Raw genomic sequence first — 13,658 nt, forward strand, 5'->3', positions numbered from 1 at the left:
ATAAGCATATGTTTTATACTTCCCTCTCTCATTGTGTTTGGTATGTAGTTGATGGATCCCCAGGGAGCAGCAGCATGCATTGCTATCCTGTCAGAAGTATTGGGTTGTATGATTACCCAGGGGGCAGGAGTTTTATATGATTAGTTAATTAGTACTGATTTATAGTACTTTTGGTTTCAGTGACTCACTAAGTCTAGGTTAGTCTAAAAAGGTATATACTATGAAAGTTAGAATGAGGGCTGTTATATCACCTTATATCACCGGGGACATATTATCAACAGTAGCAGAAATAGTTCCCTAAGGCATGAGTCTATGTAAATAATGCTGAGTTCACAAGTAATTCAAATTCGATTCGCGTTAACTAATTCGAATGAGTTTAATTCGCATTCGAAATGTTGTTCATCCTAACATCAACTCTAATTCGAAACGTTGTACGTCCTAACGTCAATTCTAATTCGAAGTACAATGAGCGTCAAATTCGCTTACTGTCCAAATGACGTTAACTTTTAGTTCATATTAACAAAAGCGAATTTCTAATGCAAATTTGATAATTCGAATTAGCCAATTCAAATCAATTCGAATTAGAAAAGAAGAGTGTGTGAACGCAATTAGCGAATTGGATTCGAATTCAATTCGAATTAAATGTTCATGTGAATGAGGCATTAGTCACATTGGTCAATTTTAAGTCAATTAATTAGTGTTCACGTCAGGAAGTATAATTTGTTTGAAAAGTGTTAGCTTAAATTAGGTCTGTCATTTACTACAACTTAGAACAAAGTTAATACTGTATATATTTTTTATGCCCCATTTATGGGCATTATGTTTTTAAGTCGGTACGTCCCTTTTGTCCACTTGTCTGTCAATCTCTCCTGCTTCAGGTTGAAGTTTTTGGTTAAGGTAGTTTTGGATGAAGTTGAAGTCCAAACAACTTGAAACTTAGTACACATGTTAGGTATGATGTGACCTTTTTAATTTTAATGCCAAATTAGAGTTTTGAACACAATGTCACGGTCCATGATCCTAGAAAATGATAATGTTCTAAGGACATTTATTCTTGTTCTTTAAAGATTTACAAGGGAAAGTGGATTTTTATTGACATATTGAAGATGGCAAACTAAGATTTGGCTCAGACAATTTTAGTTGTAAGAAAAAGATTCATTTATTATTCTTATGTACAATTCCAGTGTAAATAAACTATAATTATTATTTATTGATTAAACATTATAGTCTGTCCCACTTTAATTTTACATTCTACATTTCATTTCTCTCTCTGAATTAGTTCATGGTAATGTTATCTAACAGGTTTTAAGAGCAATGAAATTAATACTTGTAAAAACATTAAACATAATTCTAAAGAAAATAAAACTTTATATGAAAAAGATGATTTGCTTTAATTTGAAGATGATAAAATTTGTGATAGAGTCAGACAACTTAACTGTGGTGACTACTCCTTACATCAGACAAAGCTCTGCTACCCGAGGGGGCAATGTTAGATGTACATCAAATTATTAATATATATTTCTTGTATTGTCTTTGTGAATGCACTAGGGGTTGGATTCAGGATTTTTGAAAAGGTTGTGTAATTCCACAAAAACTAGGGGTTGGATTCAGGATTTTTGAAAAGGTTGTGTAATTCCACAAAAACAGAATATGGTGCCTGGTTAATTGTTTTCATCTTTTGGGCGATTAAAGAAATGTAAATCGAGATATGCGACCCAAACTTAAGCTGAAAATTTTCAAAACTCCAGTTATGACTTGACAATTAACTGAATGTATGATTTTGTTAAGAATATATTTGTCTGACCAAAGGAGTACTCACTGACCCAGTCTTATTATAATACTCCTTTTGAATCGAAAAAACTCTACATAGCTTGTTGTAACAGAATATATATTGCTTAGCTGATCATTCAAAAATCTTTTGGACGATTTTGTTAAAAGATAAATATTTCTGATCAAATGAGAACTTGCTCTATGCCCAGTTTGAATCTGAAACTGTGCACAGCTTGTTGTTAGTCACAAATGTGCATTCATTGATATGGACTGGTATATGCAGGAAGCATATTAGATTTAAATCTTAGTATTTAATGATATCAATAAACATATATATTGTTATTAGTATTTATTATGAAAACCAGACAAAGGAAAATAATATGTTATAAGTAATAATGGAATTATTTATGAACTTTAAAGCTTCCTGTAAACCTATTTTTTAAGAGCTGTGAGAAAAGGAGACCTGGGATGGCATCAATGACAGCCAAAATTTAATCAAATAAAAAGTGGACAACTGCGCAGTCTATAATCAAATCCTGTTTCAACATTATTTTATTTCTTTTCCTATGCAATATTATGCTGCATTGGCCTAACCGTTTTTTGATCCAATTAACAATATTTTTCTACAAAAAATGTTAAACCTTAAACACCATGATCTGTCAAAAATATTTCTTAGTCTTGCACAATTTAAGGTGATAGATTTTGCAATTTTCTGCATCTTGAAGATGAATTTTGTTGGATAAATAGATTGAGTGATGACCTTTTTTTTTGTAGGAAAACCAGTACTAAATTAAATTAAAGAATACTACAGAAATTGTTCTTGGAAAGTAAACATTTTTTTATCAAACTGAATTTTTATAAAAATGCACTGTTTTAAAATTCCACAAAATGTATTCCACATGATTTCAAAATAGGCAAACACCAGAAAACAGCTTTGATTGAAATAAAGAGAGGTTTCAAAAAATATGACTATACCAGCATAAAGTGTATTATGTGAAATGAATGTCGCCAGTAACTAGATTAGATCATAGATAACACAGTGGTATGCTGGTAGTAGGTTATTTAAAGTTTTAATGAGGAAAACTGCACAAGAAAATTAGCTGTCTAAGTTATGTCTTTGTTTTGGTTTATAGGATATATAGATGATGGTTTTGTTTTGGTTTATAGGATATATAGATGATGGTTTTGTTTTGGTTTATAGGATATATAGATGATGGTTTTAACATAGAAGATACAGAAAAAAAGATCTGTCAGTTCATGTAAGTTGTCATTTTCTTCTAATTAGACTCACATTATCAATACATGTATTATATATATTAGATTCTTTAGAAAAGGAATCCCTTCTTTTGATGTGTTTATAAGCTTTTGATTTTTGACATTTGATAAGGGACTTTCCTTTTTATACGACCGCAAAATTTGAAAATTTTTTCGTCGTATATTGCTATCACGTTGGCGTCGTCGTCTGCGTCGTTGTCGTCGTCTGCGTCGTCGTCGTCGTCGTCCGCGTCGTCGTCCGAATACTTTTAGTTTTCGCACTCTAACTTTAGTAAAAGTGAATAGAAATCTATGAAATTTTAACACAAGGTTTATGACCAAAAAAGGAAGGTTGGGATTGATTTTGGGAGTTTTGGTCCCAACATTTTAGGAATTAGGGGCCAAAAAGGGCCCAAATAAGCATTTTCTTGGTTTTCGCACTATAACTTTAGTTTAAGTTAATAGAAATCTATGAAATTTTGACACAAGGTTTATCACCACAAAAGAAATGTTGGGATTGATTTTGGGAGTTTTGGTTCCAACAGTTTAGGAATTAGGGGCCAAAAAAGGGCCCAAATAAGCATTATTCTTGGTTTTCGCACAATAACTTTAGTTTAAGTAAATAGAAATCAATGAAATTTAAACACAATGTTTATGACCACAAAAGGAAGGTTGGTATTGATTTTGGGAGTTTAGATCCCAACAGTTAAGGAATTAGGGGCCAAAAAGGGACCCAAATAAGCATTTTTCTTGGTTTTCGCACCATAACTTTAGTATAAGTGAATAGAAATCAATAAAATTTAAACACAAGGTTTATGACCATAAAAGGAAGGTTGGTATTGATTTTGGGAGTTTTGGTCCCAACAGTTTAGGAATAAATGGCCCAAAGGGTCCAAAATTAAACTTTGTTTGATTTCATCAAAAATTGAATAATTGGGGTTCTTTGATATGCCGAATCTAACTGTGTATGTAGATTCTTAATTTTTGGTCCCGTTTTCAAATTGGTCTACATTAAGGTCCAAAGGGTCCAAAATTAAACTTAGTTTGATTTTAACAAAAATTGAATCCTTGGGGTTCTTTGATATGCTGAATCTAAAAATGTACTTAGATTTTTTATTATTGGCCCAGTTTTCAAGTTGGTCCAAATCGGGGTCCAAAATTAAACTTTGTTTGATTTCATCAAAAATTGAATAATTGGGGTTCTTTGATATGCCAAATCTAACTGTGTATGTAGATTCTTAATTTTTGGTCACGTTTTAAAATTGGTCTACATTAAAGTCCAAAGGGTCCAAAATTAAACTAAGTTTGATTTTAACAAAAATTAAATTCTTGGGCCTCTTTGATATGCTGAATCTAAACATGTACTTAGATTTTTGATTATGGGCCCAGTTTTCAAGTTGGTCCATATCAGGATCCAAAATTATTATATTAAGTATTGTGCAATAGCAAGAAATTTTCAATTGCACAGTATTCAGCAATAGCAAGAAATCTTCAATTGCACAGTATTGTGCAATAGCAAGAAATCTTCAATTGCACAGTATTGTGCAATAGCAAATATTTTCAATTGCACAGTATTGCACAATAGCAAGAAATATCTAATTGCACAATATTGTGCAATAGCAAGAAATTCCAATTGGATTTCAATTGGAGTTATCTTTCTTTGTCCAGAATAGTAGTTGAATCAACTTAAATCATTGTTTTATACAATATACAATGTATATTCACTTTTACTACCAACTGATAGATTAAAACAATCTTTACCATTCAGTAATAACAAGCACTTTTTTTACATTTTAATATTTTATGATGTATTTAAATAAGTAGTTATTGTTGCAAACTTCATTAGAAATTTGAATTGAGATCAGTTTTGAAATAAGGGAAAGGGGGATGTGAAAAAAAAATTGGGGGGTCAATTTTTTTCATTTCAGATTTCATAAATAAAAAGAAAATTTATTCAAACATTTTTTTGAGAGGATTAATATTCAACAGCATAGTGAATTGCTCAAAGGCAAAACAAAAATTTTAAGTTCATTAGACCACATTCATTCTGTGTCAGAAACCTATGCTGTGTCAACTATTTAATCACAATCCAAATTTAGAGCTGAATCCAGCTTGAATGTTGTGTCCATACTTGCCCCAACCGTTCAGTGTTCAACCTCTGCGGTCGTATAAAGCTGCGCCCTGTGGAGCATCTGGTTGAGTTTTCATAGAGTTTAGTATTTTTGTGATACTGTATAGAATATTGCTATTATTACTAGTATATACTAAATGGACAGCAATTGATACAAAAAAACAAAGTAAATTTTTCAATCATCTGACAAAAGAATACAAGTGCAATCGACAGTCTGGAACTACTTAAATATAGATTTGAAGATAGTATACAGATTAAATAAAAAATCAACCATCAAGACAGAACTCTTTGACAAAGACACAAATAACCAAAGGACATCATACAGTGTATCTATATACTGTACATGTGGATTCATTAATATTCCCTGGGTAGCAATTTTCATGTTTTTTGTGAGTATATATGTGTACCACTAAATTTAAATGTTTAACAAATGGCATATTTCTCATGTATGCAGACTTCGGCAAAACCACAAATTAAATATCTACAGACATATAATCCACAAAGATTGGAACATCCGAAAATGATTTAATCCACATGACCAGAAATATGGTGACTTTGATAATTAAAATTTATACACAATTCCAATTTAAAATCATTAGAATTTGATTTATTAAAAGAGAATCATTATTATGATTGAAGGGGGTAAGGAACACCTATGGGAGATAACTCTAAAAAAAATCAGCGTTTTAATCACATTCTATTAGTCCAGAGAAATCAAGCTTTTCAACAATCAAAATAAGTATTTGTCAAACTGCTATATAGCACACCAAATTATTCCTGTAAATTGCGCGGGTCAAATCTTTAGAAATTTTCATATTTAGGTCAAAACAGGTCAAAGTACATATTTTGTCAAAACTTTAAGAAAATTAAATGAACCAAATCTGTTTAAGCCAAAGTGTTGGGTACCTCCTTAAATGATATTTGAAGTATAGAAATTAAGATCAGGGAAACGTTATCAGCAGGACATGGTTAAAAAGTCCATGTTATTTATAGGTGAAGTAATTTCCTGGTTTTAAGCATCCAAGCTAGAGGAAGTCTTAAACTATTTGATAGATGTCCATAATAGATAATAAAGTTGTCAAACTTTAGGAGTAAGCTAAACAATTGTCCTAAATACCTTCTTCCTCTAAATAAAACATATACAGTGTAACCTGTCTTATCCGACACACTGGGGGACCAGAAAAAAAGGCCAAATTAAGCAGGGTGTCGTTATACTCAGTTTTTTTCTGCAAGGATAGGTGTATTTTTGGACCATGAAAATGTGTCAGTTAAAGCAGGATGTTGGAAAATTCAGATGTCTGATTAGGCAGGTTACACTGTTTACAACTTTAAGTTTTTTTATTGATCATAAATAATTTCCATTGTCCTGAATTAAGCTTTTACTTTTACAGAATTTGGTTGACATGAAAAGTACATAGTAATAGTCAGAGCAAGTCCATTGTAATTAGAAGATGTTTTTTTTTTATTTTTATGAAAATAAGGAGATATGGTATTGATTGCCAATGAGTCAACTTATTATCTACCAAAGATTAAATGAAGGGGATTTAAGCAATTATAGGCAACCGTATGACCTTTAACAATGAGAAACCCAAAAATAAACCTTATTTTACAACAGATTGTATAATTAATTTAAATTGTTTTGCATCATTTTGTAAGGTTGCTGTCACACTAGCCTAGCCCTAGTCCTAATTCATTTTTTTTGATTGGAGTAGTCAAAATCAAAATTTAGACTGCTTACATTATTCTTTAGGGTTTCCAGATCTGTACGAAATCCTGTCATTTTATTTATGGCCTCTGTGTCTGAGTGGTCAACTGGTTCAACTACAGTATCACTATCCTATCAACACTTGAAATGAGAATTCTAATTCTTCTCATGACAAATACAATGAACTCCAGTCGTAGTTGACTAGGATTGTCAGTTTTTGTCGAGCCTGCAACTTTTGTTGCAGAAAGCTCGACATAGGGATAGTGATCCGGCGGCGGCTACAGCGGCGGCGGCGGTGTTAGCTCACTTCTTAAAAGCTTTATATTTTAGAAGGTGGAAGACCTGGATGCTTTATACTTTGTATATAGATGCCTCATGTTACGAAGTTTCCGTCAGTTACATGTCCAATGTCCTTGACCTCATTTTCATGGTTCAGTGACCACTTGAAAAAAAAGTTCAGATTTTTTGTAATGTTGAATTCTCTCTTATTATAAGTAATAGGATAACTATATTTGGTATGTGCATACCTTGCAAGGTCCTCATGCCCGTCAGACAGTTTTCACTTGACCTCGACCTCATTTCATGGCTCAGTGAACAAGGTTAAGTTTTGGTGGTCAAGTCCATATCTCAGATACTATAAGCAATAGGGCTAGTATATTCAGTGTATGGAAGGACTGTAAGGTGTACATGTCCAACTGGCAGGTGACATCTGACCTTGACCTCATTTTCATGGTTCAGTGGTTATAGTTAAGTTTTTGTGTTTTGGTCTGTTTTTCTCATACTTTATGCAATAGGTCTACTATATTTGTTGTATAGAATGATTGTAAGGTGAACATGTCTAGCGGACAGATGTCATCTGACCTTGACCTAATTTTCATGGTTCAGTGGTCAAAGTTAAGTTTTTCAGTTTTGGTCTTTTTATCTGATACTATACGCCATAGGTCAACTATATTTAGTGTATGGAAATATTTTATGATTTATATATTAGTCGCGCAGGTTTTATTTGACCTTGACCATATTTTCACGGTTCATTGCTCAGTGTTAAGTTTTTGTGTTTTGGTCTATTTTTCTTAAACTATAAGTATTAGGTCAACTATATTTGTTTTATGGAAGCATTGTTAGCTGTACATGTCAGCCTGGCATGGTTCATCTGACCTTGACCTCATTTTCATGGTTCATTGGTCTTTGTTTAGTTATCTTGGTTAATGTAACGTTTATGTGACAGTTGTAATAAAGCTTTATACTTTGGACTATCAACATAATATCAATGATTAGTAAAGAAGGCGAGACATTTCAGTGTGTGCACTCTTGTTCTACAAAAGGTGGGTGGTTCCCTCCAGATGTTCCATCTCCCTCCACCAATAAAAACTGACCGCCAGGAAATAGCACAATAGTGCTGAAAATGATGTACGTTAAACACCAATCAATATTCATGGTAAACAAAATTCAAAAATTCCTATGCATTCCATTCCATTAACAGTAACAATGGCGGCCAAATAATATTTATACTGGCATGAAGGTTATCAAAGTATTTGTTTTAACAAGTGATTATTGTTTGTATTGGATACAGTTATAGAAACATCTTTGTTTACATTTGTTTCTGTACAGCAACCTATCAAGTATCACTGGGAATCCAATATCAATACAACAGAATAGTCCTGATACACTGTTGGAAACATCATCTTGTGCTTCTTCTCTATATGCTTTGTTGACTAAACTGTCAACACAACTTCTGATCACATGCATCTCATGTCATTGGAAGCTAAAAATAGTTCATCCTTTTATCAAAGGATTGCATCAGTATTTTTATGGTGAAATTTTTCATTTCTAATTAATCAGATGCGGATTCAGGGCTTTGAGACTTAAGACACATTTTAAAGTGGAATAGGCAAAAAATATTCTAAATTAACCATAAATGTGCTCCATAAGGGAGGCAAGGCCCTAGCAACTTGCCCCCTCCCCCTTAATTTGCTACGTTTAATTTAAAGGACATTGCATGACTACCCATGACTGAGTTCCAAAAATAAATAATCTTACTCCTATATATTATGTTTTTCCCATAGAAAAAGACAAATGAGAAGTAAACTGGGCTAGTTTTATGGCGTCACTTTTACATTTCAAGAGTTATTCCCCATTACAAATGGATAAAAAGGCTTTATTTTTCAATTCCATTTTCTAACTAAACTTTGCCTCAACCAAATGTTATAAATCTTAAACACAATGCTTATACCACAAAACACGGAGCATCACTTACCACAAAACTCAACATACAAGTATGTATTTTTGTGGCATCACTTTAACAGTTCTAGACTTTTTTTACAACTGGAAAAATTGCTGAATTTAAATATACTACAACCAAATGTTATGAAACTTATGTACACTTCTTATTACTGGTCACAAAACTCAAATCAAGTTTGAAATTCGGTAGCGTCACTTTATTGGTCTTAAATTATGTCCCTTTGTAATGTTATATGCAAGCGGAGGCATCACCTGTGTCCAATGGACACATTCCCAATTTATTCTTCACAATTTTTTATAGTTTTACAAAGACAAAAGTTAGAGAGTATCAAGTAACTGTGATGTTTTTGTATTTGTGTTGGTCCTCAACATTTATGTCAAGAGTTTGTAAAAAAATAAAAGTGTGGTTATGACAAAAGGACAAAAAATATCAACAAATTGTTACCGACTACAACCTGCCATCTGTTTTTGATTTTCTCCTTCAAGTACTAGGAATGTGATAAGAAAAAGAGCAAATTACTGAGGAGATAATAGAGCATTACAATGTATTAAAGCTAATCCCCCTCTATAAAGGGAGATAATTCAAACTAATCTCTCTATAAGGGGAGGTAATTACTATAAGATACTCATTCCTAAGGATAACTATTGACATTGGTTTGACCCTTGTATTGTTAATCATCATGACCAAAATTCATGATCTCTTGACTGAAGAGTAAACCCTCTGTTAAGGTATTTGTACCTTTATATCACCCACACCACAGACTGGGTACTCTACTGCAATCACCTTTTTTTATCTGGCAGTTTAGGAGGGTTTTTATCACCCAAGGGCACAGAGACTACCCCCTTTCCCTGTTCAAATCTAGGAGGGTAGTTATCCCCAAAAGGTATAGGTGCATTTCATCACAGGCTCTATATATATTTATATCTGAGGTAGCCCCTTTGTTTACATTATCAGACAAGTCATCCCACAGAAGTAAATTAGGGGCATCTCCTCACATGGTCTATATATTTAGATGTGAGGTTACCCCTTTGTTTACATTATGATATCAGAGAAGTAATTTAGGGGCATCTCCTGAGACAAATTGCTCTATATATTTAGATCTGAGGTTACCCCATTGTTTACAATATCAGATAAGTTAATCAGTTTTGTAATTATAGTGTTATTTATCTTGTTTTAACTAATTGATTGACCAGTAGTGGAATACACCTGGTGTTATATTTGATCTCAATGATATGTACTGGCCTCAATATTAAGCTTTATTTGTTGAGTCAGGTCAGTTTTTAATATTTTCAACTTTCAATGCATGGAAAATAATGAAAGCTAGAGATATATTCGCATTGGAACATTTTATGCTCCAGCTTTTCAAAAATCAACTGTGATGTAATATAATACTTCTCTGTTAGTCATTAATTAGTTTCTCTTTTGATGGTCTTCTGTCCTTTGATACATAATGTTTACTGACATGAAATTAATGATGATTAGTTATGATTCCTATCCCCAGTGGTTCTCATTTCTGCTGTGCATATCAAATTATAATTTCTAGAAGACATACATGTAGGAGAACTAATATTTATGAAGGACAATCATATAGCATGTTTGATATTCATCATTCAAATCTTCTAATGAACAAATTATTTTTTGAATGTCATGAAAAATGAAGAAATGAAAAAAAAACATTTTGCATAATCATTATAAAACCATTTATGGATCTGTTTAACGTTAACATCAGCTTCCTGTTTTCCAGATATTTTGAATTACTAGTTTGGGTATGCTTTAATTAACAGGATATCATATGCATTCTAGTTATTTCTTTAGACTCAAAGTAGAGAAAAAAGGGGGGATGCTTCAATAAAGAAAATGCATTGACTATTACATTGTTATCCTCTGTCAACCTTAATCTGGATCACCATCAATACCTGTTGATTACATTTGATTCCCACTTGACACCAGATATGTTCTGTCACATACAGGTTATTAGTTTGTAATGAGTTTAAACTTGATCTCTAAAGATGGTTTTATGTAAGTGCACTTGATCAGATGTAACTACAGGAAAGATATAGCATGTTGAAGTACCATCCTTTCCTGACAGATAACTAATGGCTTGATCAGATGTAACTACAGGAAAGATATAGCATGTTGAAGTACCATCCTTTCCTGACAGATAACTAATGGCTTGATCAGATGTAACTACAGGAAAGATATAGCATGTTGAAGTACCATCCTTTCCTGACAGATAACTAATGGCTTGATCAGATGTAACTACAGGAAAGATATAGCATGTTGAAGTACCATCCTTTCCTGACAGATAACTAATGGCTTGATCAGATGTAACTACAGGAAAGATATAGCATGTTGAAGTACCATCCTTTCCTGACAGATAACTAATGGCTTGATCAGATGTAACTACAGGAAAGATATAGCATGTTGAAGTACCATCCTTTCCTGACAGATAACTAATGGCTTGATCAGATGTAACTACAGGAAAGATATAGCATGTTGAAGTACCATCCTTTCCTGACAGATAACTAATGGCTTGATCAGATGTAACTACAGGAAAGATATAGCATGTTGAAGTACCATCCTTTCCTGACAGATAACTAATGGCTTGATCAGATGTAACTACAGGAAAGATATAGCATGTTGAAGTACCATCCTTTCCTGACAGATAACTAATGGCTTGATCCAATCGATTTCTCCTGTATCTAATGGAGGTCCTATATAGTCATCTGACACAGAATTAATGAGTTATTTTATTCCATGATTATACTTATTGGTTTGCCAACTATACAGTATAATTCCTTTTTGAATGATTAGTGAACTGTAACCAATTTGGATGGGATCGTTTTATTTTGTTTCATGATTTAAGTGATTGGTTTGCAGACGATTATACATAATAATTCCTTATATTGAATTATTAGTAAAATATATTCAATTTGGATGGGATTGTTTTAAGAGTATTAAGGGCCTCTGTGGCCGAGTGGTCTAAGTAGTGGGTCTCATTGGGGTCTAAGCGTGACGCGGGATTGCCGATTTTTTGTAAGCGTGACACGTGAAAGTCAAATTATTGTGGCGTGAAAACGGGAAATCGAGGTCTTGCGGGACCCGGGAAATGACAAAAAACTGAGAATTGCTTACGTACATAGTGTAAGCGGGATACGGGAATCTGACAAAACAGTAAGCGGGATCTGGGATCGGAACCCCCCAATGAGACCCCCTAAGTAGTTACTACTGTAACCACTAGTCAGTCAACACTGAGGTTGTGAGGTCGAACATGGCTCGTTCTGGTGCACTCAACTCCAATCTTAATTGACTAGGATTTTCAGTTTTTCTATCAAAGGTCTGTGGTTTTCTCAGGCACTCTGGCTTCTTCAACCAATAAAAAATGGCCTCCACGAAATAGCCTAAATGTGGCGCTTAAAAGTGGCGTTAAAACACCAAAAATCAATGAATCAATTTTAAAAGTATTATTATTTTATACAAGAATTTATAATAATAAAATGTCACATTATAGAGTGTTTATACTCCTCTTGACAAAGTCAAGGGTTTAAAATATTATAGAGATATATTTAGAAAAACACTTATGGTCTATATGATTAAATGACAAAATTTCTTGGTATTTTTACTGCCTTCTCATGTCCATAATAAAAGTTAAGTTTGATGTTTCAAGATTTAATGTTTGAAGAATGAAAACATTTTTCTTTGTAGTTATTAATCGATAAAATTAAACTACATTTTCAAATCAAATTTCCTGTTTCATATTCATTCATCGGTAGTAATTTGTGACTTTTCGTGTGAAGCTTTAAATTAAGTATATATCATATCAATATATGCTTTAAAATATAGAATATTTCATAGAAACACTTTAACAGACAATATAGATTCTGACGTAATTCTGCATCCGCAATCTTAGAATGACCTTGAACAGAATTACGGTCATCAGCTTACATCCTAGTGAAAAAATGCGTCAATATCAGATTCACAATAATAAAAACTTGCAATTTCATTGATTAGATTTTGCATTCTTGTTAGAGTTGAAGTGTAAGCATTCATAATAATAAATAAATAAATTTGGTGTATTTACTGTCTTCTGATTGATTGAAAGAATTAGGTTTATTTTCAATGTTATCAATTTTTATGGTGACACGCCCACTCTAACGTTGTGTATTCATACTCAAACCATCTATGTACGTTGTTATTCTTATTAATATATATTTTGAGCCTTAATTTTAATAGAATTTTTTTTATAATGAATGGCAATAATTTATTTTGAATTTATTGAACCATAAAATTAATTTTTGACTCTTCACATTTAACATAATCCGCTTCGCGGATATTCAATTAATTTTATGGTTCAATAAATTCAAAATAAATAACAGCCATTCATTAAATGCAATAATTAATTTCTGAATATATATATACAGTACTTAGTTTTGATTGGTTTATTTTTCAGTTAAAAAGATTTCCCACTCATTCCCAATGAAAAAGTTGGAGATATGGAATTGCTGGTATAGTTGTGGCTTCTAAAATCTTCCTTTTTATTTTTAGGTAGACCGCAATGA

At 32.5% G+C, this 13,658-nt stretch overlaps 1 protein-coding gene across 1 annotated transcript in view; it reads left to right on the forward strand.

Annotated features, from left to right (window-relative positions):
• Positions 1–13,658, forward strand: part of LOC139501664 (rap1 GTPase-activating protein 1-like) — a gene marked incomplete in the record, with an annotated part of 165,573 nt that overhangs the window by 10,468 nt on the left and 141,447 nt on the right. Inside the window, 1 exon segment of the mRNA XM_071290808.1 lies at positions 2,972–3,029.

This window comes from Mytilus edulis, chromosome 13, assembly GCF_963676685.1.
Source record: "Mytilus edulis chromosome 13, xbMytEdul2.2, whole genome shotgun sequence".
NCBI classification, from domain to species: domain Eukaryota; kingdom Metazoa; phylum Mollusca; class Bivalvia; order Mytilida; family Mytilidae; genus Mytilus; species Mytilus edulis.